General features: G+C 38.1%; 1 long non-coding RNA gene across 1 annotated transcript; it reads left to right on the forward strand.

The window, feature by feature from the left end:
- Window positions 1–8,168: 8,168 nt before the first annotated feature.
- Window positions 8,169–24,905, forward strand: LOC141425455 (uncharacterized). The gene is made up of 3 exons (XR_012450473.1): window positions 8,169–8,422; window positions 24,311–24,349; window positions 24,885–24,905. It is a non-coding gene; the product is annotated as an uncharacterized lncRNA (long non-coding RNA).
- Window positions 24,906–25,018: the final 113 nt, after the last annotated feature.

The following is a 25,018-nucleotide window of genomic DNA, read 5'->3' on the forward strand; positions in this document are numbered from 1 at the left end:
GGCAAATCTTCAGTCTTTTTTGTAAATATTCTGTTTTCCTTTAATATCTATTTTGTCTTGGGGCCCTCAGAGTCTGTCTTCCACTTGTTCCAGTCTGCTGGAGGGGCTTTCAACTCTATTTTTTATTTCACTTAAGGAACTCGTTGTCTCCAGGGTTTTTGGGGGTTTTTTTGAGACTTTCCATATCTTTGCTAAGTTTCTCTTTCACATCTTGTACTACCTTCTTTATTTCATTTATCTCTATTTTTATAAATCTCAATTTTGTTCTGGTGTTCGTTGAAATTCTGAGTTCATTAGTTGTTTTTGTGTCTTCTCGAATTTTTTATCCATGTTCTCTTGGGATTCATTGAATTGTTTATGTATGTTCTCTTTAAGCTGATTAAACACTTTTATCATCATTCTCCTGACCTCAGCAACTGAGGAGTCATCCATTTCACTGTCCACCAAATCCCCTATTTTATGATCGTTATCTTTTTGAGGAGTCATATTCCCCTGCCTTCTTTTATTCTGCATGTTTTTTATTTTGAGATTTGCTCATGTGCTGTTGATTAGTGGGTTGGGGGTTTTAATTACCTGTTATTTTTCCCTTGACTTAATGTCTATGCCCTGGCTAGCTTAGTTATTATCTAGGTTGTTTTAATCTTTCTGTTCACTGACCTGAAGGCATAACTTAGGAGTAACAAATTCATGGGTTTAATGCTATGATTTACATAATATATATTTACATAATATTTTACATAATATATAAAACCTTTGCAGTGTTATGTATAAACAGCAGGTATTTGGGAGGTAACAGTTGTTTTCATAGAGATTGACACTTAGATAATAAGTTATGGAAAGAAGTAGGTTTTCTCTGAGTTCAGTGAGTGCACTGGGCACTTCCCCCCAAATTCTAATCTAAGTGCTATCCCTTCTGACAGGCTTTCTCTGGGTCCCTGGCCCTCCTTAGGGTTGAGCTGGGCTTTGTGGCAATTGATGATGCCACTGTCTACTGAACAGGTTTGGGAGGGATTCCACTCAGGATGTTTAAGCCCAGGCTCTTCATGGGGTGAGGGGGGGGCAGTGAGGGTCAGCTTGTTTGAGTAAGTGAATTCTTCAAAGTTGTCTAGTGAGGGACTGATGTGTGAGCAGTGGCCAACCCCTCCCACTTGCCAGGCAAGCCTGGGGGCTGGAATTGAGCTGTTTGGCCAATGCTCTTCTCTGGAAAGACTGATAATTTCAGCTCACTACCAGCTTCTCCAAGGTGGCTGACTATGTTGTTATCTTCCCCAGGCTGAACAGACTGGGCCACCCTTTCCCCATAAAGACTGGATCACTCCAGTGCTTTATAAAGAAAGTTGTGGCTGGGCAGTCCCTCCCCCACCCCACCAAGCACCTCTGGAATTTTCACTCCATTTATGAGGTCAAAGCTTTTCCATGAGGAGTGCCATTTGCCCATTACCTACACTGGACTATGTGGCTTCCTCCAGAGCTGATGGTGTGGCAAGCTCACCTGAAAGGGTTGTAGTTTCTCTTAGTGGTTTTAGGGGTCAGCAGCACTGGTCACAGGCAGGTGGCAGTCAGAAGTTCTGTGTCCATGAATTTTGGTGGGCCCAGGGCAACCCAGGTGCTTTCAGAACTCATTCTGCAGTTTTCTGCATTGAGGTTTTGCTCTTCGGAAAGAGGGGGTGAAAAGAGTGGGGAGAGAAACTGCTGTCTTGTAGACCAGTGTGGTAGCCAGAAGCCACAGCACTTGAACTTTTATAGCTGTTTTGTGTTATGAAAAGCTAATTTAAGGTTAATCATTGTACATTAGGTGGCAGATCTTATCTGACAGAGAATCCAGGTTTCCTGACCCTTGCTACCATGAATCAAAAGTTTTCTCTCAGACTTGTGAGAGTTCAGAGTTCCAGGGTTTATTTGCTATCTGCCATGTTGGTCTTCTAAAATAGTTTTTGCATAAATTGTTTCTCCCCCTCAACTGTGGACTCTGTACCTACATTTAGCCTTCACTGGAGGTTATACCATTGCTGGAGACTGAATTTCCAATAATGATCTGATGTGAATGGGTTACTTTCTAGCATACCCTAACCAATAGGAATGAATTAATGTTGCCACTTTTGCAGTGCTTTTGTGAGCCTTAGATTTATATAGGAAGACTAGTCTTGGGTTCTTTAATCTGTGAAATCTGGGGCATTAATTTCTGCTGATGATCAAGAATTACAAACACAGCCACTTAAAAGTTATTCATATGGCTGGTGAAACGTCTCACTATCAAGATTAATGATTTCCTCTTGATATATTGCTCTTGGAAACTTCTCTTTCTAGTTTTCCAGCTCACCTCTATATTTTAAAACTTTGAAAAACATTGTGGGCCAACTTTTCCAAGTAAATACAGAGGGTAAAGTATCTATCATGACAGCAACCTCCCCCCCTTCTCTGCTTTAATTCTTTATCTTCTAGTAAACAGTAACTTTCTGACTGTTCTCTTGGTATTCTGCATCCTCACAAGACATAGTAATTTTCTGAAAGTGTAAAGTTCCTGTTAAAGCAGTTATATAGTAATGGTTTGGTGTAACAAATTATCTTTCAATTAAAGGGAAAAATAAAGAAAATTAAGGAGAAAGAGGAGGGAGCAGAAGAAAGGCAGAGAAGAAAACAATAAGAGTAGAAGGATAAAAATGAAAGAAGACATGGAGAAAATTTTCAAGGACTGAGAAAATAGCAGTCTCTCAAAATATTTTTATTCTCTTATTCAAGGAAATTGAGACGTTGTTTCTTGGCCTCTTGGCTAAGATCTAGTGAAGAAACTAGAGGACATATGGCATAGATTTTGCAATCCTACTCTGTCACAAGAGTATTGCTTGGAAAATATACCAAAGTCTGAAGTTTATACCTGAAAAGCAACCCATAAGTAAATGTAGAGCTGCTCACCACATTGCATTGCAAATGATAATAGAAAATAGGATGGAACTCAACTCTGCTTTCTTTCCCACAACCCTGTTGCAATACAATGTTTACTGAATATAAGTGCTACCTGAGACATAGAACTCATTCTTGGTTTTTTTGTTTTTCTTTTAGCACCATCTCAATCAAGTATTGGTAAGTTCTTTTACTTTTCTTTAATTCTGCTAACATTTACCCCATGTTAATCAAGAGCACATTTTTCTAAACTGCCCCAACTTCTTCCACTGAAGCATAGCAGAAGCTTGAGTTTCACATTTCTCCAGTCTCTTTGTTTTACATAACCAGACACCTCACTAAACAGTCAAAATTATAGAAAGTGAATGAAAGTTTCTTGTGGCTCACTATAATAGCATGGCAGCAAGAAACAGAATAATTTCCAAGCCCATCATGCCAGAAATGAGTAAATAAAGAAGGAAGAGAGCATGGAGTTAATAATTAGAAGAGTAATGGAGACAACATAGTATGAGTAATAGTTTTTGCATAAATTGTTAACTGTCCTCTGAGGGTTTAAGAGCTTTATATGACTGAGAGTGATATTCACTCCTCCCTGAAGGTGAGTCCAACTCAGGTGGGCAGCAAAGAAAAAGATACCTAATACCTTACTTCCCTGACATTCCCAGGGGTTTGGTGCTCCCAAGGGCTCCTTTTTTCTGATATTCACACATATATCCCAAAGAAGGGGAAGATATATGTACCTTTCAAGCCAGATAACCATATAAACTTTTTATATTTATTTTTAGGAGAAAAAAGGGGTAAGTTCTTTCTTTCCAAATTCTGTTCTCTTTGATGTGTCATAAAGCTGGAGAATATTTTCCTAGCTCTGCAAGCTTTTTCCTCTTCTTTCTTATCCATCATTGAGTATTTTATCTGAGATTAATGAGAACTTTAGAAAATTAATCACTGATTAATAAAAGTATGGAGGATTAAAATGGTTTTAGCTAGCAATGATGGTTTCGGTGAAACAATACTAGCTTTTTAAACTTAGAAATAGGAGGGGAAATGTTGGTTTTAAATAGCACAGAGAATGGAAGTAGAAGATAGGTGGAGGTTTTAATTAAAGAAAGTTATGCTTATTTACAGGTCTTATAAATAAGAAAATTTAAGTTTAAGGACATTATTTAACTTTTCCAATGGTGTGTAGCTAATAAAAGGATAAAACTGAAGTTCTAAACACTATTCTTGTCACTCCAAGTTCAGTGCACATCTACCTCCAGACACCTTTAAATGTATTTAATCTTCCATTTCAAAGTATCTTTTGAAATAAAATGTTTGTTTCAAGGAATTTATGAATTGTGCATATGTAAAAACACTAGTTCAGTTTTAAAATGCAATTTGAAAATCTTAAGTTGTGAATTAATCTAAATCTGAAAATCATTGTGCTTGTCCAATACTGTGTCAAACTTTATCCTATGTATAAGACTATAAGGCTATTTATAATATGTATAACTCCAAAACTGCCCTTAGGAAACAATCAACCTCATTATTTTAAAAGGCATATTATTTATGCCTTTTATGATTAAGGCATATTTTATTTAGTTTTGCTTTTTTATCTAATTCAATCATTTAAAGATTAATTTCCTATGGGAACAAATTATATATTTTCAGCTTGAAATGTGCTAACTAATAAAGTCATTTCTTCAGTTTTTCCCACCAAATTTCCAAGAGGATAGGATTGTCATAAAAATCACTCCAAAATGAAAATAATTCAGTGAGTTGCAACTGCTATGGCTAAGACAATATAGCTTAATTTAGGGTTTATCTGGAAACTTGAACAACCTCCCATTTATGCTGCAGGAATTAGCAACATTGTGATATGCTTGATGCCACTGAATTTTACATTTTAAGGTGCTCAAAATGGTAAATTTTGTTATGTATATTACACCACAATAAAAAACTGAAAACTAGAGATATTAAAAAATACAATGACAGGAAATTTTGTGACTTACAAGAAATCAAACTGGACTGGGAGTCAGATGACTTATTTTGTAATCAGACATGACATGGTTTCAAGTTTTAACATATGTAAAATTTAAAAATTGAACTAGATCATCTCCTATGTCCCTTACCACTCTGTCATTTTTCTAATTCTGGCTACAATAACTGTGCATATCCTTGAAAAAGAGATGAATGTTCCAAGCTGATAGGAGAAGAGAAGGTAAGAGAAAACAAGAATAATTAGAAAGAAATTGAAGCAAATACTATTGGAAAATTAAATTACGAACTTATCTGAAACATGGAAGTTTGCCATGTGCCAGGCACTATTCTGCCTAATTATATAATAGATCTCCTAAACTCAGTCCTCAAGTCTAATGAAAACATTATACCCCTTGATCACCATCCAAGGCACAGTATTTTTTAGCGTCCCATACATGTGAGATTTTATTTTTCATTAGCATATTATTTTTGTACAAGGGGGTACATTGTGACCTTTACATAAGTGCTTACAATATATCTTAATTAGATTCACCCCCCTTCATCTTTCTCCTTCACTCTCCTCCTCCTCCCTTTCTTGGAACAATTTCAACTGGCTTCATTGTTCTATTTTCATACACAAATACAAAACACCTCCATCATATTCACCTTCCTTCACCCTTTCCTTATGCTCTCCCCCCTCCCACTGGTATTCACCCTCAAACAAGACCTATTTTAGCTTCTTGTCCTTCATTTTAAAATGAAACATTTTTGTTAGTACATGAGAGTTATACAGGGATTTTCATTGTGATAGTTCCATATATAAATGCATTATATCCCAAATGGTTCATCCCCTCCATTATTCTCCTTTCTACCCAAGTCCCCTACTATGGTGACTTCAACAGGTTTCAATGTTCCACTTTCATACTTGTATACAAAGTACATCAACTATATTCATCCTCTTTACTGTCTTCATTTACCCCACACACACACTAGTGTCATCCCCTTTGCATGACCTGTTTTATGCTCCTGTCCTTCATTGTTTAGATATCTATTCATTGTTTAGTGGGAATTTTGCCTTGGTATTTTTTAAGCATATTGTGTATCACAGTATTTTACTTTATTTTTTTAACATTTTTATTAGTATATAATAGTTGCACAGAGAGATTCATTGTGACATTTCCATGTATATGTACAATGTACCCCACTTGGTTCATCCCCTCCATTATTCTCCCTCTTCTTCCTCCCTCTCTTAAAATGACTTCAATAGATTTCAATGTTCCATGTTCATATAATGTATAGAAAATGCAATGACCATTTTCATCTTCCTTTACTCTCTTCACTTACCCTCCTGATGCAAGGATGACATGCGCAGAAATTTCAGGTGCTCAGGGTTCTTGAGCCTGCTCTGAGAATGAAAGCATAGACAGACTCCAACAGCAGAGGTCAGAAAGATTTTATTTGTAGAGAAGAGAAGAGAAGGACTGAATATTGTGGAATGCAGGGAGACCCGGAAACCTGTTATCCCCTGGGTCAGGGAAGGAAGTGGGGTTTCATAGCCTTTTTTGCATTGCCTGAGACCGAGACCGGAGGTGCCTTTCAGCTGCAGTTCCCTAGGGAGGAGTAGTGTCTCCTTGACCTCCCGAGGTCTGTCCTTCATTTCTCCCTCTCACTAGAACTCTCCCCATAACATGACCTGTTTCACATTCCTGTCCTTTATTGTTTAAGTGTCTGTTCATTGCTCGGGGGGGGGTTTGCCTTAGTACTTTTTTAATTTATTGTTATGCTGGCTGAGGGTACATTGTGGCATTTACAAAAGTTCTTATCATGTATCCTTTATCCCCTTCTTCCCCCATTTCTGTAATAGTTTCAACAGGTATCATTTTTACATTTATATACATATGTATGCAGTATTTGCACCATATTCACCCTCCAATACCCTGTCTCCACCACATCCTTCCTCCCACTGTTACCAACCCCTCCCCCACCCTTGTAGAACCTGTTCTGCCCTCCTGTTCTCCAATTTTGTAAAAGGGAAAAAAATGACATTTTGCTTGTTTAGGATAACTACACAGGAGGTTTCCTTGTGACATCTCCATGTGTAAACGTATTATAACCCGAATTGATTCATCATCTCTATTTTTCTTCATTCTACCTTAGTCCCTTTCTTATGGTGGTTTTGTTGTGGCAATATAGACAAACGAGAAACCAAGTGACACTTAGAGGGGTGGAGAACTCAGATTTTATTTTTACACCAGCTGGCTCAGACGTGTACCACTGAACAAAGTATTCACAAGATATTTAAAAGGCAGTGCAGGGCATCAGGTTACAAAAATGTGCTCAGGTTATGGTGTTTTAACCAGTGAGTTAGAGACCTAAGGTTGTTTAGGTTAATTGGGCTGGTAGTGAGCTAGGGACCTAATGTTGTTTAGATAAGAACAGCAGGGGAGTCCTGCTTTGGAAAGTTTATTTACAAGTAGAGACAAAGAAGGGCAGGAATGGGTGCTTATCTCTGCATGCTGCCTTTCATCTCGGTCCTGAACTTTTGCATGGCTCTAATGGGCAATTCCTCACAGCTCTGTCTGAGGTTACAATTTTTAATTGACATTTTACCATGTTTTACAACCCTGTTTCAAGGCTATCTTCCTCTTCATTCCCCCCTTTTGATGCTTTTTCCACTTATGGACAAGCATCAACACTAGACTTTAGAAATTTTATAAGGTTTTTTTTTTGTCCCAAAGGCCTATATTGTGTTACCAGGAGCTGTAAGTTTATCACCCCCATTTGCGAGCTAATGAAGTTAGTTATGGCGTTAAGAAGGCACATGCAAACACAAGTGCCAATAGAAGCATAAGGAGAGGCCAGGTACTGGAATGAGCCACGTCTCTGACTATTTCCATCTGCTTTACATAAAACAACACTCTGTGTTTAAGAAAAGTCAAAGCTCTCCTTTTTGGCAGTGAGTAAATTCAACCCTGTCTGGTTTTGGAGGACCACTGATGTTAGAGAGTTTAGCTGGTCCTGCATGGTCACTATAGACCTAGCCACTTGTTCTATGTCATTTGTTAGGTTCACAGATAATTGATTATAGCAGGCAACTGATGAGGCAGTCCCTCCTATGCCTGTTCCTTTCCCAGTCATTACCCCCAGTCCAATTAATAAAGGTATGAATTGGATAGCTCTCTTCAACTGCATATGAGCCGTTAAAGGTACAGTGTGTGTGGGGGGGGGGGAGTTCTGACTGTTAGGCACTATGTTTATCTGGGGTGAGGAATGTTAATATGCAAACGCCCTTCCAGTTAGCTGGCAAGTACTGATAAGCGAAGAGATTCCAAGATGGCGGCTAGAGGTAGGAGGCAGAAAGCGACCCTCCTATAGTGAAATCGTGGAGAGACGCTGGAGACACACTTTGCAGGCATAATCACCGAGAAAAGGAATAACTTTGACTCCTCCACATCTCCAGCCGGCGCAGAGAATCTCCACTTCACGTTAAACGGAGAACCGAGGAGGGCCTCCGGGGCCGCCAGTGGCCGGCGCTCATACGGCCTGGGAAGACGCAGACCAGGTGAGCTTTGCGGTACTGCGGTAGCCCCACAGACAAGCCTGGGCCAGAGCAGCATAGCCCCCTGGACAGACTGACCTCCACCCGGGAAAAAAAAAGAGAAACTGAGTACTAAGCAATAAGAACAGTTAAGACACACTGGAAAGAGGGTGGGGTGCCCTGAGCGCTGAAGATTGGGGGAAGGGAATCCTTCCCGGGACTGTAAATAAACAAGCCGGGCGGGCCGGAGAGGCTCTGGCGGGAGCGGAGCGCGCGCCAAGCAACCAGGAGCGGGGACGCTTGTGAGAGGAGGGAAGACCCACTTCCCATGTGAACTGTAAATAAACACGCAGGCCTGACACGCAGGGCAGTGGCACCTTTCCCAGTGCTTGGAAAGGGGAAAGCCTGTAGCAGAGGCCCCCGCACGGGAGAACTCTGAGCAAACAAACCCTGTGGGACCAGGTGAGTGCTAGCTCACCCCAGAGATCTGCATAAATAACGCCGCCAGCTACAGGCTGAGAGCAGCAGGCAGGCAAGCCACAGTTGCAGATACCACTCTCAGAACTGCCTCCAGACGCTTTTTTTTTCTTTTTCTCCCTACCTTTGATGAGAGAACAACCAAATTACACCTGCAAGCCGAAAAACTTACTGAAACTGTATTGCATTTGAACTGGGGACACTTGGTGGGGCTTTTTTTTTTTTTCTTCTGTGTGTGTGTGAGTGTAGTTTTGTTCTACTTTATGCATCCCCTTTGATGAGACAACTACAGAACAACATCTGAGGCACCAACTCCAGGATTGGAGATTGAGACGGACATCCAAATTATTAAGACTGAAATTGCATTGCATATAAACTTGGAAGTTTTTTGGTTTTTTTTTTTTTAATTTTCTATTTTCCATTTTATTTTAATTCATTTTTATATATAGATATTACTTTCATATACTTATTTTTTATTTTTTTATCTTTGATTATCAATCCTCTCTCTGTCTCTCTATTGTCTGTTCAGCTTACTGTCGATTAGTACACTAACACTCCCTGTTTATACCTTTGAAATTCTCTTGTCTGATATCTTGTTCTGCTTTCTCCCTCTTGTCTGTATATTTGTTTTCCCCTTTTCTTTAACTTCTTGCTTTCCATCTCAGCTCACTCTTCCATTCTCAATATTACCATTGTTATTATTACAAGCTAGAAAATACTTAATTACACACAGTACAGGGACAGTAACAACACCAAGGACAATGACAGGAAGACAGAAAAAACAAGGAAACCAGTTTCCCCACAGCAAAAAATTAGTACAGGAACCAGAGGGGAATGAAGAGAACAGAAACTCAGATACAGACTCCAACAAAATGAAGATAAACTATGCCAAAGGACCCAATGAAGCCCACAAGAATAATTTAAAAGAAGACATGCTACAAGTACTCAATGAGAATTTTATAGAGATGATACTGGATAGGGTCAACCAAAATGTACAGGAGACACTCAAGAAATTCCAAGACAATAAAAATAGAGAATTTGAAAAAGCAAAAGAAGAAATAAAGGAAACCATAGAAGCACTGTATAAACACCAAAGTGAAAGAGAGAACACAATGAATAAATGGATAAATGAACTCAGGACAAAAATAGACAACAATAAAGAAGAAAACAGCCAGGATATGGAAAACCTCAGAAAAAAGAACGAAACAGAACTGCAAAACAAAACGGAAGGCCAATCCAGCAGAATAGAACAAACAGAAGACAGAATCTCAGAACTTGAAGATGAAATGGTAATTAAAGGAAAAACTGAAGAACTATTAATTAAACAACTCAAGACCTGTGAAAAGAAAATGCAAGAACTCACTGACTCCATCAAAAGACCAAACTTGAGAATCATGGGAATCGAAGAAGGAGAAGAGGTGCAAGCGAAGGGAATGCGTAATATATTCAACAAAATAATAACAGAAAATTTCCCAAATCTAGAGAAAGATATTCCCATACACATGCAAGAGGCCTCCAGGACACCAAACCGACCAGATCAAAATAGAACTACTCCACGACATATCATCATTAAAACAACAAGTTCAGAAACTATGGAAAGAATATTGAAGGCTGTAAGAGAGAAAAAACAAGTAACATACAAAGGTAAACCCATCAAAATCACAGCAGACTTCTCAACAGAAACATTAAAAGCAAGAAGAGCGTGGGGTGAGATCTTCCGGGCACTGAATGAAAATAACTTCAACCCCAGGATACTCCACCCAGCAAAGCTATCATTCAAAATAGATGGAGCAATAAAAGTCTTCCATGATAAGCAGAAACTAAAACAATATGTGACCACAAAGCCACCATTACAAAAGATTCTGCAAGGGATCCTGCACACAGAAAGTGACACCCAACTTAACCATGAAAAGGCAGCACCAAACCACAGGATAAGAAAAAGCAAGACAGTAGAGAGTAACATCAAGTTAGGTACACACAATCAAACCTTCAAACAACTAAGATAACTAAATGGCAGGAATCACCACATACCTATCAGTACTAACGCTTAATGTTAATGGACTTAATTCACCCATCAAAAGACACCGTTTGACAAAATAGATTAAAAAAGAAGATCCAACAATTTGTTGCTTACAGGAGACTCATCTCACCGACAGAAATAAGCATATGCTTAGGATGAAAGGCTGGAAGAAGATTTACCAAGCCAATGGCCCCCGAAAACAAGCAGGAGTAGCAATACTTATCTCTGACAAAGTAGACTTCAAACCTACATTGATCAAACAAGATAAAGAAGGACATTCCATACTAATAAAAGGGGAAATAGACCAAAAGGAAATAATAATCATCAATCTGTACGCACCCAATGTCAACGCACCCAATTTCATCAAACATACCCTGAAAGACCTAAAAGCATATATAAACGCCAACACAGTGGTTGTGGGAGACTTTAACACTCCATTATCATCAATAGATAGGTCATCCAAACAAAAACTCAATAAAGAAATCCAAGATCTAAAATATGCAATAGATCAAGTGGACCTAGTAGATGTCTACAGAACATTTCATCCAACCTCTACACAATATACATTCTTCTCAGCAGCCCATGGAACCTTCTCCAAAATAGATCATATCCTAGAGCACAAAGCAAGCCTCAGCAAATATAAGAAAATAGAAATAATACCATGCATACTATCTGACCACAATGCAGTAAAAGTAGAACTCAACAACAAAAGTAAAGACAAAAAACATGCAAACAGCTGGAAACTAAATAACTCATTACTTAATGAAGAATGGATCATTGATGCAATAAAAGAGGAAATTAAAAAGTTCCTAGAAGTCAATGAAAATGAAAACACAACCTACCGGAACCTATGGGACACAGCTAAGGCAGTCTTGAGAGGAAAGTTTATAGCCATGAGTGCATATATTAAAAAGATTGAAAGATCCCAAATCAATGACCTAATGATACATCTCAAACTCCTAGAAAAACAAGAACAAGCAAATCCCAAAACAAATAGAAGGAGAGAAATAATAAAAATAAGAGCTGAAATCAACAAAATAGAAACCAAAAAAACCATACAAAGAATTAATGAAACAAAAAGTTGGTTCTTTGAAAAAATAAACAAGATCGATAGACCCCTGGCAAACCTGACTAAAACGAGGAGAGAAAAAACCCAAATTAGTAGAATTAGGAATGCAAAAGGGGAGATAACAACAAACACCATGGAAGTCCAGGAAATCATCAGAGACTACTTTGAGAACCTATATTCAAATAAATTTGAAAATCAAAAAGAAATGGACAGATTTCTAGATACATATGATCATCCAAAACTGAACCAAGAGGAAATTAATCACCTGAATAGACCTATAACACAAAATGAAATTGAAGCAGCAATCAAGAGTCTCCCCAAAAAGAAAAGTCCAGGACCTGATGGATTCTCTGCTGAATTCTATCAGACCTTTAAAGAAGAACTGATACCAACCCTCCTTAAACTGTTCCATGAAATAGAAAGGGAAGGAAAACTGCCAAACACATTTTATGAAGCCACTATTACACTTATCCCAAAACCAGGCAAAGACACCTCCAAAAAGGAGAACTATAGGCCAATCTCCTTAATGAACATTGATGCAAAAATCCTCAACAAAATAATGGCAAATCGAATTCAGCAACACATCAAAAAGATTATTCACCACGACCAGGTAGGCTTCATCCCAGGGATGCAGGGGTGGTTCCACATACGAAAATCAATAAACGTAATAAACCACATTAACAGAAGCAAAGACAAAAACCACTTGATCATCTCAATAGATGCAGAAAAAGCCTTTGATAAGATCCAACATCATTTCATGATAAAAGCTCTAAGAAAACTAGGAATAGAAGGAAAGTTCCTCAACATTATAAAAGCTATATATGACAAACCTACAGCCAGCATTATACTTAATGGAGAAAAATTAAAACCATTCCCTCTAAAATCAGGAACCAGACAAGGATGCCCACTATCTCCACTCCTATTCAACATAGTACTGGAATTCCTAGCCAGAGCAATTAGGCAAGAAGAAGGAATAAAAGGAATACAAATAGGTAAAGAAACTGTCAAAATATCCCTATTTGCAGACGACATGATCCTATACCTTAAGGACCCAAAAAACTCTACTCAGAAGCTTCTAGACATCATCAATAGCTATAGCAAGGTAGCAGGATATAAAATCAACATAGAAAAATCATTAGCATTTCTATACACTAACAATGAGCAAACGGAAAAAGAATGTATGAAAACAATTCCATTTACAATAGCCTCAAAAAAAATCAAATACCTAGGTATAAACCTAACAAAAGATGTGAAAGACCTCTACAAGGAAAACTATACACTTCTGAAGAAAGAGATTGAGGAAGACTATAGAAAGTGGAGAGATCTCCCATGCTCATGGATTGATAGAATCAACATAGTAAAAATGTCTATACTTCCAAAAGTAATCTACATGTTTAATGCAATTCCCATCAAAATTCCAATGACATTCATTAAAGAGATTGAAAAATCTACTCTGAAATTTATATGGAAACACAAGAGGCCACGAATAGCCAAGGCAATACTCAGTCAAAAGAATAATGCAGGAGGTATCACAATACCTGACTTCAAACTATATTACAAAGCAATAACAATAAAAACAGCATGGTACTGGCACAAAAACAGACATGAAGACCAGTGGAACAGAATAGAAGATCCAGATATGAAGCCACACAACTATGAGCAACTTATCTTTGACAAAGGAGCTAAAAATATACGATGGAGAAATAGCAGCCTCTTCAACAAAAACTGCTGGGAAAACTGGTTAGCAGTCTGCAAAAAACTGAAACTAGATCCATGTATATCACCCTATATCAAGATTAACTCAAAATGGATCAAGGATCTTAATATCAGACCCCAAACTCTTAAGTTGATACAAGAAAGAGTAGGAAATACTCTGGAGTTAGTAGGTATAGGTAAGAACTTTCTCAATGAAACCCCAGCAGCACAGCAACTAAGAGATAGCATAGATAAATGGGACCTCATAAAACTAAAAAGCTTCTGTTCATCAAAAGAAATGGTCTCTAAACTGAAGAGAACACCCACAGAGTGGGAGAAAATATTTGCCAATTATACATCAGACAAAGGACTGATAACCAGAATATACAGGGAACTTAAAAAACTAAATTCTCCCAAAACTAATGAACCAATAAAGAAATGGGCATGTGAACTAAACAGAACTTTCTCAAAAGAAGAAATTCAAATGGCCAGAAAACACATGAAAAAATGCTCACCATCTCTAGCAATAAAGGAAATGCAAATTAAAACCACACTAAGATTCCACCTCACCCCTGTTAGAATAGCCATCATCAGCAACACCACCAACAACAGGTGTTGGCGAGGATGCGGGGAAAAAGGAACCCTCTTACACTGTTGGTGGGAATGTAGACTAGTACAACCACTCTGGACAAAAATTTGGAGGCTACTTAAAAAGCTGGTCATCGATCTACCATTTGATCCAGCAATACCACTCTTGGGGATATACCCAAAAGACTGTTACTCCAGAGGCACCCGCACATCCATGTTTATTGCGGCACTATTCACAATAGCCAAGTTATGGAAACAGCCAAGATGCCCCAGCACTGACGAATGGATTAAGAAAATGTGGTATCTATACACAATGGAATTTTATGCAGCCATGAAGAAGAACGAAATGTTACCATTCGTTGGTAAATGGATGGAATTGGAGAACATCATTCTGAGTGAGGTTAGCCTGGCCCAAAAGACCAAAAATCGTATGTTCTCCCTCATATGTGGACATTAGATCAAGGGCAAACACAACAAGGGGATTGGACTATGAGCACATGATAAAAGCGAGAGCACACAAGGGAGGGGTGAGGATAGGTAAGACACTTAAAAAAGTAGCTAGCATTTGTTGCCCTTAATGCAGAGAAACTAAAGCAGATACCTTAAAGCAACTGAGGCCAATGGGAAAAGGGGACCAGGAACTAGAGAAAAGGTTAGATCAAAAAGAATTAACCTAGAAGGTAACACCCACGCACAGGAAATCAATGTGAGTCAATGCCCTGTATAGCTATCCTTATCTCGACCAGCAAAACCCCTTGATCCTTCCTATTATTGCTTATACTCTCTCTACAACAAAATTAGAGATAAGGGCAAAATAGTTTCTGCTGGGTATTGAGGGGGTGGAGGGGAGAGGGAGGGGGCTGGAGTGGGTGGTAAGGGAGGGGGTGGGGGCAGGGGGGAGAAATGAACCAAGCCTTGTATGCACATATGAATAATAAAAGAAAAAAAAAAAAGTACTGATAAGCAAGGGTCCCTCAGACAAAGAAGATTCCCAGGCTGGTCCACCATAACCTGTCAACTGTACATCTAATGGCAGTAGCTATACAGTTGAGATTCCAAGTTAAGGTTTCCTGTCCTAGAAGGAAGGCTTAATGGGGGGTCATGGTAGTGGCAGATCAATGTATTTTACTGGCCCAGGTCCACCTAGATAACCACCTCTGGGTGGAGTGGAAGGGTAGGGTGGCACAAGGAGGTTTATTTCCTCCCCTGTTCCATGACTTTAAGGGGTCCCTGTCTTCTTGCCATCAACCAATCTGCCCTATAGTGCCTTTGTTTTTGCAACCCAGTTAGGCCTATCAGCTTTCTTTATAGTAAATCATCCCTTCCCTGATGCATTCAGAAATTGATATGCTGCACACAGGTGACAGATATTGATAAAAGGTGAAAGCATAACGCAGTTTTCTCTGGAAGGAAAGTGGTTTTATACAAGCTGAGCAGTCATCCTGGATTCTGGATTGAACAACCTTAAAATGCAGTAGAGTCAGAAGGCAGTAACACATCAGAGACCTCAAGCCTGAGACTGGGGTCTGGCCTATAGACAACACCAAACAGGAGTAAGACTTCCTACTATGAGGAGATAACAGAAGGCCAGCAGTAATCTCTGGCCTACTTTCCAATCTTGGGGAGCAGTGACAGCCAGTCCTAGTGCAAACAGACTGCAACAATGTTAATCAGCAGGATAAAGTATGGGTGACAGAAAAGATACATTTGTGTCCTGGTGGATGAATCCTCAGGCTTCCACCCTGCATTGACCAACCAGCTTCCTGTATGTGGCTGGGGAAGGCCTGGAGATCTCTCCAGTGATGGCATGCTGTTGTGGCATTCTTTGGAACCTTAATCTGAGGGGGGGTTAGTTGAGTCATAGACAGCCTGTCAGATGTTGGGCTCTGCAGGGGAGGCTGTCTGTTTATCTAGGAGTGATGAAATCCTGGGAGTGACACCTGCAACTTTAACAGCCCTAAGAGCTGCTAACATTACTAGATGGGAACCTGACCAACTGGGTTGGAGTAGTTTCTTTTTAATCTTTTATTTATCATATCCTTTTTTTTTTAACTGAGTAGAATTACCGTGGCAACAACATACTGTCAGTATATATGTCCAAGAAAACTCATTGTTATTTTTTTTAAAAAGTTAAAAACACCATCTGTAAGTATTAAAGGACATGTTTAGACCCAGTAAAAATAGTAATTTTGTCTCTATTTTAGTAGAAGACCCTGTCTAAAAATATGAGTTTGTGTCTGGAAAAGCTTTAATGTCAGATAGCCACACATACATAAGAACCATTTCTTTAATCCTCTCAGCCTTGGTTATCTTTGAGAGGTTTGGCACCAATGACTCCATTGGAACTTGGATGGCATTCCCCCTTTGTCTCCAAATTGCTAGTCTCCAAACAGTCTCTTCTGAAGATCTGTCTTCCATCCAAGTACTAACCAGGCCCAACCCTGCTTAGCTTCCAAGATCACACGACATCGGGCGTGTTTAGGGTGGTATGGCTGTAGACTGAAGATCTTCCTTAATTGGCTGGTTTTTTTCCTGGATTCTATTTGTTTGGTTTCAGTCCCATGTTGGGAGGGAATAATGAGAAGATCAGGTGGGAGTCAGTGCCAACTAGACCTTTTTGGCCAAATTTAAGCAACAAAGAGGCTCAGAAGGAGTGGCTCTTAGGCAGTGAACTTTTAGACAAGGACAATACAAAACAAAATCTAACAAAAGCAGATGTCTAAACAGCTAGCTTGGTTGACACATAAGCACTAATTAGAGTCATTTTTATGGACTTGATTATAAATGTCCCAGGAGGATCAGACTGAAATGACAAAAACTTAAAAGAGCCATGATTAAAAATTTCATGGACAATTTAGCAACTAACAGAACAGTACATCAGTACCACTAACTTTTTGTTACCATGTTTATCTAAATTTTGTATTTTAGAAGGCTTGATATACTTGAAAAATATAAATATATTTAATACACAGGAACCAGCAACAGCATCACAACTCTATAGAGGTTAATACACATATTAGTTTAGTTGTTGCTCTTGAAGTAAAACTTTAGGTTTTTATCAGTTATAGGGGGAAAAAACAGTTTTAGCAAACCCAAACAGCCCAGTCACAAACTAGCCCAGGGTACAAACTGTATTAGAATCATCCAAGACAACAGGTGTTTAACCATGAGGTCATCTGGAAAGTTTTACATAACTGTTAGAAAATAAGAAGCACGGAAGAGGCAAAGATACAGCTCAAACACTGGTACAGGGTTTATTATTTAGGCAGGAGCCCTGTGGAGGGGGACCTCAGTAAGAAAGCTAGAGCCCACTGCCATATACAGGCTTGGGCTAGACATAGGGGGCTAGTGGAAAAGTACCAGGAAGGTCACTGTCTGCCCAACTATCCCTGGCATAGAGCCAGGATGATAAAGGTAAGCCATCTGCGAGGGGGAGGGGTCTAGTCCTAATATGGCTGTCCTCATTGTTAACCCCAACATAAACCAACTCTTAAATGAACATGGAGACTAAGTGTGGAGTTAGGAATCATAGTGGCCAAGAATCACGGCTCAGATGTTGATACGGGATCATATCCCAGATTGTTGACATTAACAAATGACTCATGACATACAGCAGGATCCACCAACCTGTAGTCAATGGAGCCCCTCTAAAATAACAGACCCAATCTGGTCATCCCAGGGAAAAAATTCCCTCCACCTACCATGTGGAAGGAGTAGGTCTAACATCCCCACTCTGTTGAGTTTAATAAAAACTGGAGATCCTGACTTCCAGTGTAGTGCTCCTTTTGGAGTTTTTATTTGTTTATTTATTTATTTATTTTTATCCTTTCTGGAGGATGTACTTTGGCTTCACATAAGTAAATCTGTCTTAACCCTCATATCAGTGCAGCAGTACTCCCTGTGTTCAGCTGCCTCTTGTCTGTGTTTTAATAAACTCTTGTTATCTTGACAAATTTATGAACTAACCTATAGTATCAACAATTTCTGAGTTATCTTCACAAAACAAAACCATTATAAAAGAATTTTTTTGTAAATGTTATCTAGACCAATACAATATTTTTAAGGTAGACTTGTTGTTATAAGCTTAGAGAATTAAATTTTAGTTTAACATCAGTACATTAAATTTTGGCCTTATAAAATCCCTAATGTAACTAGATTTTAGTTAACTTAATCAGTTATATACCATCTATAAGCTGTATCATTTTATGCCAATTTACTCTGTATCTTTGTGACAATTTATTTTGTATCCTTTGGGGAGCTGGTCTTTATCCTCCTCTTTTCTAAAAGTATTCTTTTAACCCTTTATTTATTTTGGAAAAACCATATCCTTAATACCTTTTATATATTTTTGTTACTTGTTGAAAATAGCTCATCAAATCTTTTAACTTAGAGCCTTACATTTGTATGAAAAAACAAGAAAGAAAGCAACCCTGAAATTATTTTTTGTATGAAAGCAATTTATAGAAAGCCCATTTCCATATATTATAAGAGAGAATTAAATCCCAGATTTTATTTATGACAGAATGAAATAGGCTAAGGTCATTTTAACTACTTAATTTCAAGATTTCTGTTGCAGACTGTAGCCCCTTTACATTTTTTTTTTCTTCTTCCGGGCTAAGCCAAAATGTTAACCCCTGAATGTCTGCATCCTAGTGAGACCTGACTGAAATAAGTTTGAAAACCTGTTTTGTTGTTGTTGTTGTTTAAGGTAGCAGTAGAACAGAGTAATAACTTTTACATTTACTCTATAATAAGAATCAGCCTCAAGATGTTTACATACTTAAATGTAAAAGCCTAAGCAGTTTATAACAAAGATCTTTCAAACAAATACCCTAGTTTTTGTTATGTTGAGTATCATATTAACCTTATAGTAGCAATTTAAGAACCATTTTGAAGATGTTTACATACACACAAGAAAAAGTTTTATAAATTAAGCATGCCAGAAAAAAATGTCAACTTAAGTGCACATAAAATGAGCTGGAATTCCAGGAGCAGATTAAATTTTGCCCATGCTTTAAACAAATTCACACACACACACACATTCACACCTAAGTTATAACAGTTTTCAACCCCCTCTGGGAGAAGTCCCTGATGTGGAACTCCTCTCAGAGGTTCTGGGCAGTGGATCAAGCTCCCCTTCTGTCCAGTGGGATGGGACCTGACTTAGGACTGATTTCCCAGGGGTGGTGCTTACTGAGTCCGGACGAGACTGCCAGATGAGTTGGTCCACTTCTCCTTGAGTACAAGCCGGGTCAAGACTGCTCAAGAGAGTTGGGGCACCGGGACGAAGGAGGACCTGGAATACCATCAGGTGGCGCGCCACCTCGTTCAGTCCCGTATCCCTCCCTACTCCCATGCAGCCTGCTACCAGCTGGTGGCTCAAGGGGCCAGTTGGTTGGAATCTTGCTGGGGCCTCCAAATGTTGTGGCAATATAGACAAATGAGAAACCAAGCAACACTCAGAGGAGTGGAGAACTCAGATTTTACTTTTACCCCAGCAGGCTCAGACGTGTACCTGTGTCTAAGCACTGAACAAAGGATTCACAAGATATTTAAAAGGCAGTGCAGGGCATCAGGTTACAAAAATGTGCTCGGGTTATGGTGCCCTAACCAGTGAGTTAGAGACCTAAGATTGTTTAGGTTAATTGGGCTGGTAGTGATCTAGGGACCTAATGTTGTTTAGATAAGGTCAGCAGGGGAGACCTGCTTTGGAAAGTTTATTTACAAGTAGAGACAAAGAAGAGCGGGAATGGATGCTAATCTCTGCATGCTGCCTTTCGTCTCAGTCCTGAACTTTTGCATGGCTCTAATGCGCAATTCCTCATGCTTTACAGCTCTGTCCGAGGTTACAGCTTTTAATTGACAGTTTACCATGTTTTACGACCTTGTTTCAAGGCTATCTTCCTCTTCAGTTTCAACTAGTTTAAGAATTCTATATTCATTCTTGTACAATCAAACATATTCACCTTCTTAATTTTCTTCTTTCACCCTACTCCTCTCATATGTGACCTCCCCTCAGTGTGACCTGTTTTTCATATTACTGTATTTGTATTAGCTCTATGTTCCACATATGAGAGAAAACGTGATTTTTGGCCTTCAGAACTTCACTAACTTCACTTAAGATGATGTTCTCCAGTCCATCCCTTTACCTGCAAATGGCAAAATTTCATTCTTTGTTGTTGAATAAAATTCCATTGTATATAAACACCACATTTTCTTAATCCATTCTTCAGTAGTGGAGCATCTTGGCTGTTTCCATAGCTTAACTATTGTGAATAATGCTGCAATAACCATGGGTGTGCAAGTGTCTTCATTATACCCTGGCTTGCATTCCTTTGGGTATATCCCTAGCAGTGGTATTGCTGGATCATATGGCAGGTCTATTTTTGAGGAGCCTTTATACTGTTTTCCACAGTGGTTGTACTAATTTACATTCCCATCAGCACTGTATAAAGGTTCCTTTTTCCCCACATCCTTGCCAACATTTGTTGTTGTTTGGAGACACAGTATCTTAAAGGACAGTCCAGCTTGTTAAGGCAAGATGGTGAAGAGAAACTTTGGAGAAGTTAAAGATGTGGGAGAATTTGCTAATATGAATTTCAGAATATATGTTTTAGAGAGTAAGGAGAGATAAAAGGAATATCAAATATCAAAGGATAATAAGCATTCTTAAGATAAAGATTTTCAGCTAGTGGTACATGCCTGCAATCCCAGCTACTCAGGAGACTGAGGAAGGAGGACTGAAAGTTCAAGGCCAAAGTTAGAATTACCTTATCTCAAAAACAAAATACAAAAGAGCTCACAGCATGGCTCAAGTAGCAGAGTGCTTCTAGCATGCACAAGGCTCTGAGTTCAACCTCTAGCATCAAAAAAAAAAAAAAGGCAACCAACTCATTGTGAGTAAATTAAATGAGGATATGACCCATGTTGGGATTAATCTCAAAGGAAGGTGAATAATCAGTTAATATACAAAGTATTTGGCTGAGAGATATATAGGGCCACCAGGAAGCTGTTCATTCCTAAAGCTCAAGATAATGTGTGGTCTTGCAGAATATGTGAGCACCCCCACTTCCCAGCCTTTCTCTGCTAAATCTCATAGTTCACTTATGTACTTATTATTGAAATTAATATCATTAAAGGTTCCACAATTCTTGTTTTAGAAATTAGATCTTTTTTTTCAAGAGGAAAAAAAATTTCAGAGATGACCAAAAAATGTTGAGAAGGGAGGAAGATCAGTATGTAAGAAAGAAGCTAAATGACTTTTTAAAGGAACATTACAGAAAGAACTAAAAGAGCAAAATTTTGCAGGGAGAATGGGAGGGAAACGTATGAAAGACAGAGTCAGGAAAACTGCCTGTACTCTTTTTTTTTTTTTTGCATACTCCAGTACATACACATTTCCCTCTCTCAATCTCAGTTTTTCTTTACAAAATTAGAACTTTTCTAATATTGCCTTTCTTTGGTTATTGGAATGATCACATTGTGGAGGGCTAACTCTCAAAACTGAAAAGATAAAAGAAGGAGGAAAATGAAAAGATAAGAAAAAGACAGTGAACAAAATTAAAATATTTGAAGCACAGTAAAGCTGGATACGCCCCTGGAAACATTCACTCCTGGATAGTGTCCAAGGGAGAAGAAGATATGGGACCATCTGCAAGTGTGGTATATGCATGTGACTACTAGGAAACAGAGGCCCTAATGTATCTTGAGAGCACAATTTCTGGAAAGACTCTTGGGAAATGTTTGGATGATTTAACCCATTAACTCCACACCAACTTGAATTTTTTGTTTCTGTTTTTTAGTTTTACATCAAGGATCCATAAGTAAGTTTTTTTTTCTAATTTCAAAATCTGGTATTATTGGATTTCCTACACTAGGCAGACGACCCCTTCCTGTCTTATCTGTTTCTTGCCATGTCAAGGATGACAGGAATTAAAGATCATGATTCTCCATCTCATTTTTTATTAGCCATTTTTGCTGTATCATGCTCACTTTTATCATCTTTCTCTCTCTGTAAGACATGAGACTCCATTCCTTGCTTAGGCAAATTCTTCTGCTCATGCCTTTGACCATATACTTCCACCCCACCTATCTGCTTAGCACTCATCACTTCTCTTTTATGTATCTTTAAATTTTACCTTCCTTTAACTCGTTCTCCTTAAGACATAGAACAGGTTTGTTTTTCTTCCATCCTAAATAAATCTTCCCTTTACCATGTACCTCTGTAACTACAACCCACTCCCAAAGGGAGGAAACCATGCTATTCACTCTGACTATGGGCTTGGGGAAAAGTTATTTCTCACATCTCACCTGAACTATGCATTATTTCTCAATGAACTGAGAATAATATAGTAAGTTCTACTAACAAACACTTAAAAGAAGTTTGCTTATTAATTAAAGTATCTTCAATATACTGAGGACTGTTGCCTAGTACTATGCCTGCAGGCTCTAGAGGCAGAGTCCCTGGAGTTGCATACCAGTTCCTTACTAGTAGTTGTTTGAACATAAGCAAGTTATTCAGTCTCTGATTATGTTTTTAAATCAGTTACCTAACTAATCTCAACAAACAGTAGAAAACTATTCAAATAGATGAAAGAACAGAGAAATAAGATGGAAAAAAATAGAGAAAGGAGAAAAACTGAGGTGGTAAAATTTAAACTAATCTCCTGGAACTGACTTCAATTGACTGTAAAAACAAAATAAATACATTTTCTAAATAAAGAAAAGATTGAGAGGGGAATAATAGGTGAAAATATTGAAAGAGGAGTAATAGCCTGAAAAATGAAGAAATGAGGGATAAGTCAGAAATAGATAAGCCTAGTTGAACAGATTTTTTTCCTGAGTTACATGCTTAAAGTAAAAATTTTCATATTGAACATTACATTTTTGGTTGCATAATATATACGTATTTCCTAGTAGTACAATTGTTTCTTGTTCAAACATGAAATTAAATATATCAAATTTCATAATGTTCCCTAAAATATTATGAAATTTCGAGGTGCTTTACAAACCAAACCACAGCCCATGTGATGCTAACCTCACACTGCACTGTTGTTGAACCATGAGTGGCGCTCACTTAGATTCCTTCCTCTCCCAAAGGTGGTGCCCAAAGAAGCCACTGCCAACCTAATACATCTGTAGATGTGTTTTATTTGGCCAGCATAGTTTATTTTAAGTGTTAAATTTGAATACTTCTTAAATAGGGCATATACTTTTCAAATGGGCAACTTCCCCATTATTCCTTATACTGGTAGATCCACAATCATGAGACTTTTTGGACTCAAGATTGAAGTCAAATGAGTTTGTGACCCCACAATGATGACCAGGATTTCTGACGGGTGTGGAAATTTGGTACTCTCTAAAAGAACTAATTCTAATGTTCCCATTAAGAAGAATAGCCAATATGAAGACAACATTATGAAGCCCACCAATACTATTTGAAAGAAGGGGGAAAAAGGAAGATGGAAAATGGGAACATAATGGAGGAGGTGAACTTCTTCAAGGAACACTGTAATATTACACACATGTATAGAATTATCACAGTGAAATTCTCTTATATTATTAATGTATGATAAAACAAAAAAAATAAAATTTTGGAAAAAGAAGAAGAATATCCAGAGACTGTGTCCTTAATCCCAGACATGCTTTTTAAGGCTTTTGGCAGGATATCTAAGCTTTATGTTTTTTATCTGCTTCTCCAATCCAAAGTGAGTACCTTTCACTGTCCTACCAAATGGTTACTGAATATTTCTCTCCATAGCATTTCTAATAGAACTTTTTGGCTTTCCCATTTGTTATTACTCCTTATTTTTTCACTGTATCCTCACAGTACTATAGAGACAGGAGATAACAATTTCCACTGTAAAGATGAGAAAATTAAGGTTCAAAAGATTGAGTGGCTCATTCAAAGTCAAAGAGCTAAAGAAGAGCAAAGATGGCACTCAGGTCTTTAACCTCAAGAGTATTTGTACCTCACGCCTAGGGAGGAGGGAATGGGATTGTCTACTTTCCATGCCTCATATAATCTAATTCATAGGATTATATTTGTCAATTTTTATTACAGGTTATACAAAATATTTTAAAGAAGCTCAAGCACCTTTGTGTAAGTTTCTTATATCTACAACTCAGTTCTTTTTGGTCTTCTATAAAGTGCCTACTTTTGGGGGTAGGTTGGGGAAGGTGGTAAAGAAAGATACATAAACATGGAGAAAAGAAGAAAAACTTGCTATTTTACTATTCTCCCTTTCCTTTACCAGTGAGGGACTTGAGCCTGGTTTCAAGATTCCTTAGGTAACTGATTATTTTCTATTTAGCAAAGTAAAAACCCTGCTAATATAAACCAAATTAATTCATTAGAAGGTGTAAGAAAAGTGCTGGGGCTGGATGGAGTGGTTTATCAAAAACAAACTTGTAGAAGGATTTAACAGAAGGAAGACAGTGAAAATTCAAAACAAGAAAAAATAATTACAGAGTATGATCTTATCAGTCTCATAAGCAGCAAAAGGAAGATTCAGGCTCAGTTCTCACTGCCTTTCCATGTAAATTTAACATGTACTAAATGCTTGATCTGAAAGTCCCTGAAATGAATATCCTTCAGATATGCTCTCTCCAATTTAATTTTTGTGTTTGTATTTTAGCTGGCACTGCAGCAAGTATCAGTAAGTCATTTTTTATGCTTTAATTCTCATCTGCTTTGCTTTACTATATTGTTACAATATGTAAAACATTCATATTCATACATGTTTTATATCACCTCCTACACAAATTGTCA

The sequence above is a fragment of the Castor canadensis genome, chromosome 8 (assembly GCF_047511655.1).
Source record: "Castor canadensis chromosome 8, mCasCan1.hap1v2, whole genome shotgun sequence".
In the NCBI taxonomy this organism is placed as follows: Eukaryota; Metazoa; Chordata; class Mammalia; order Rodentia; family Castoridae; genus Castor; species Castor canadensis.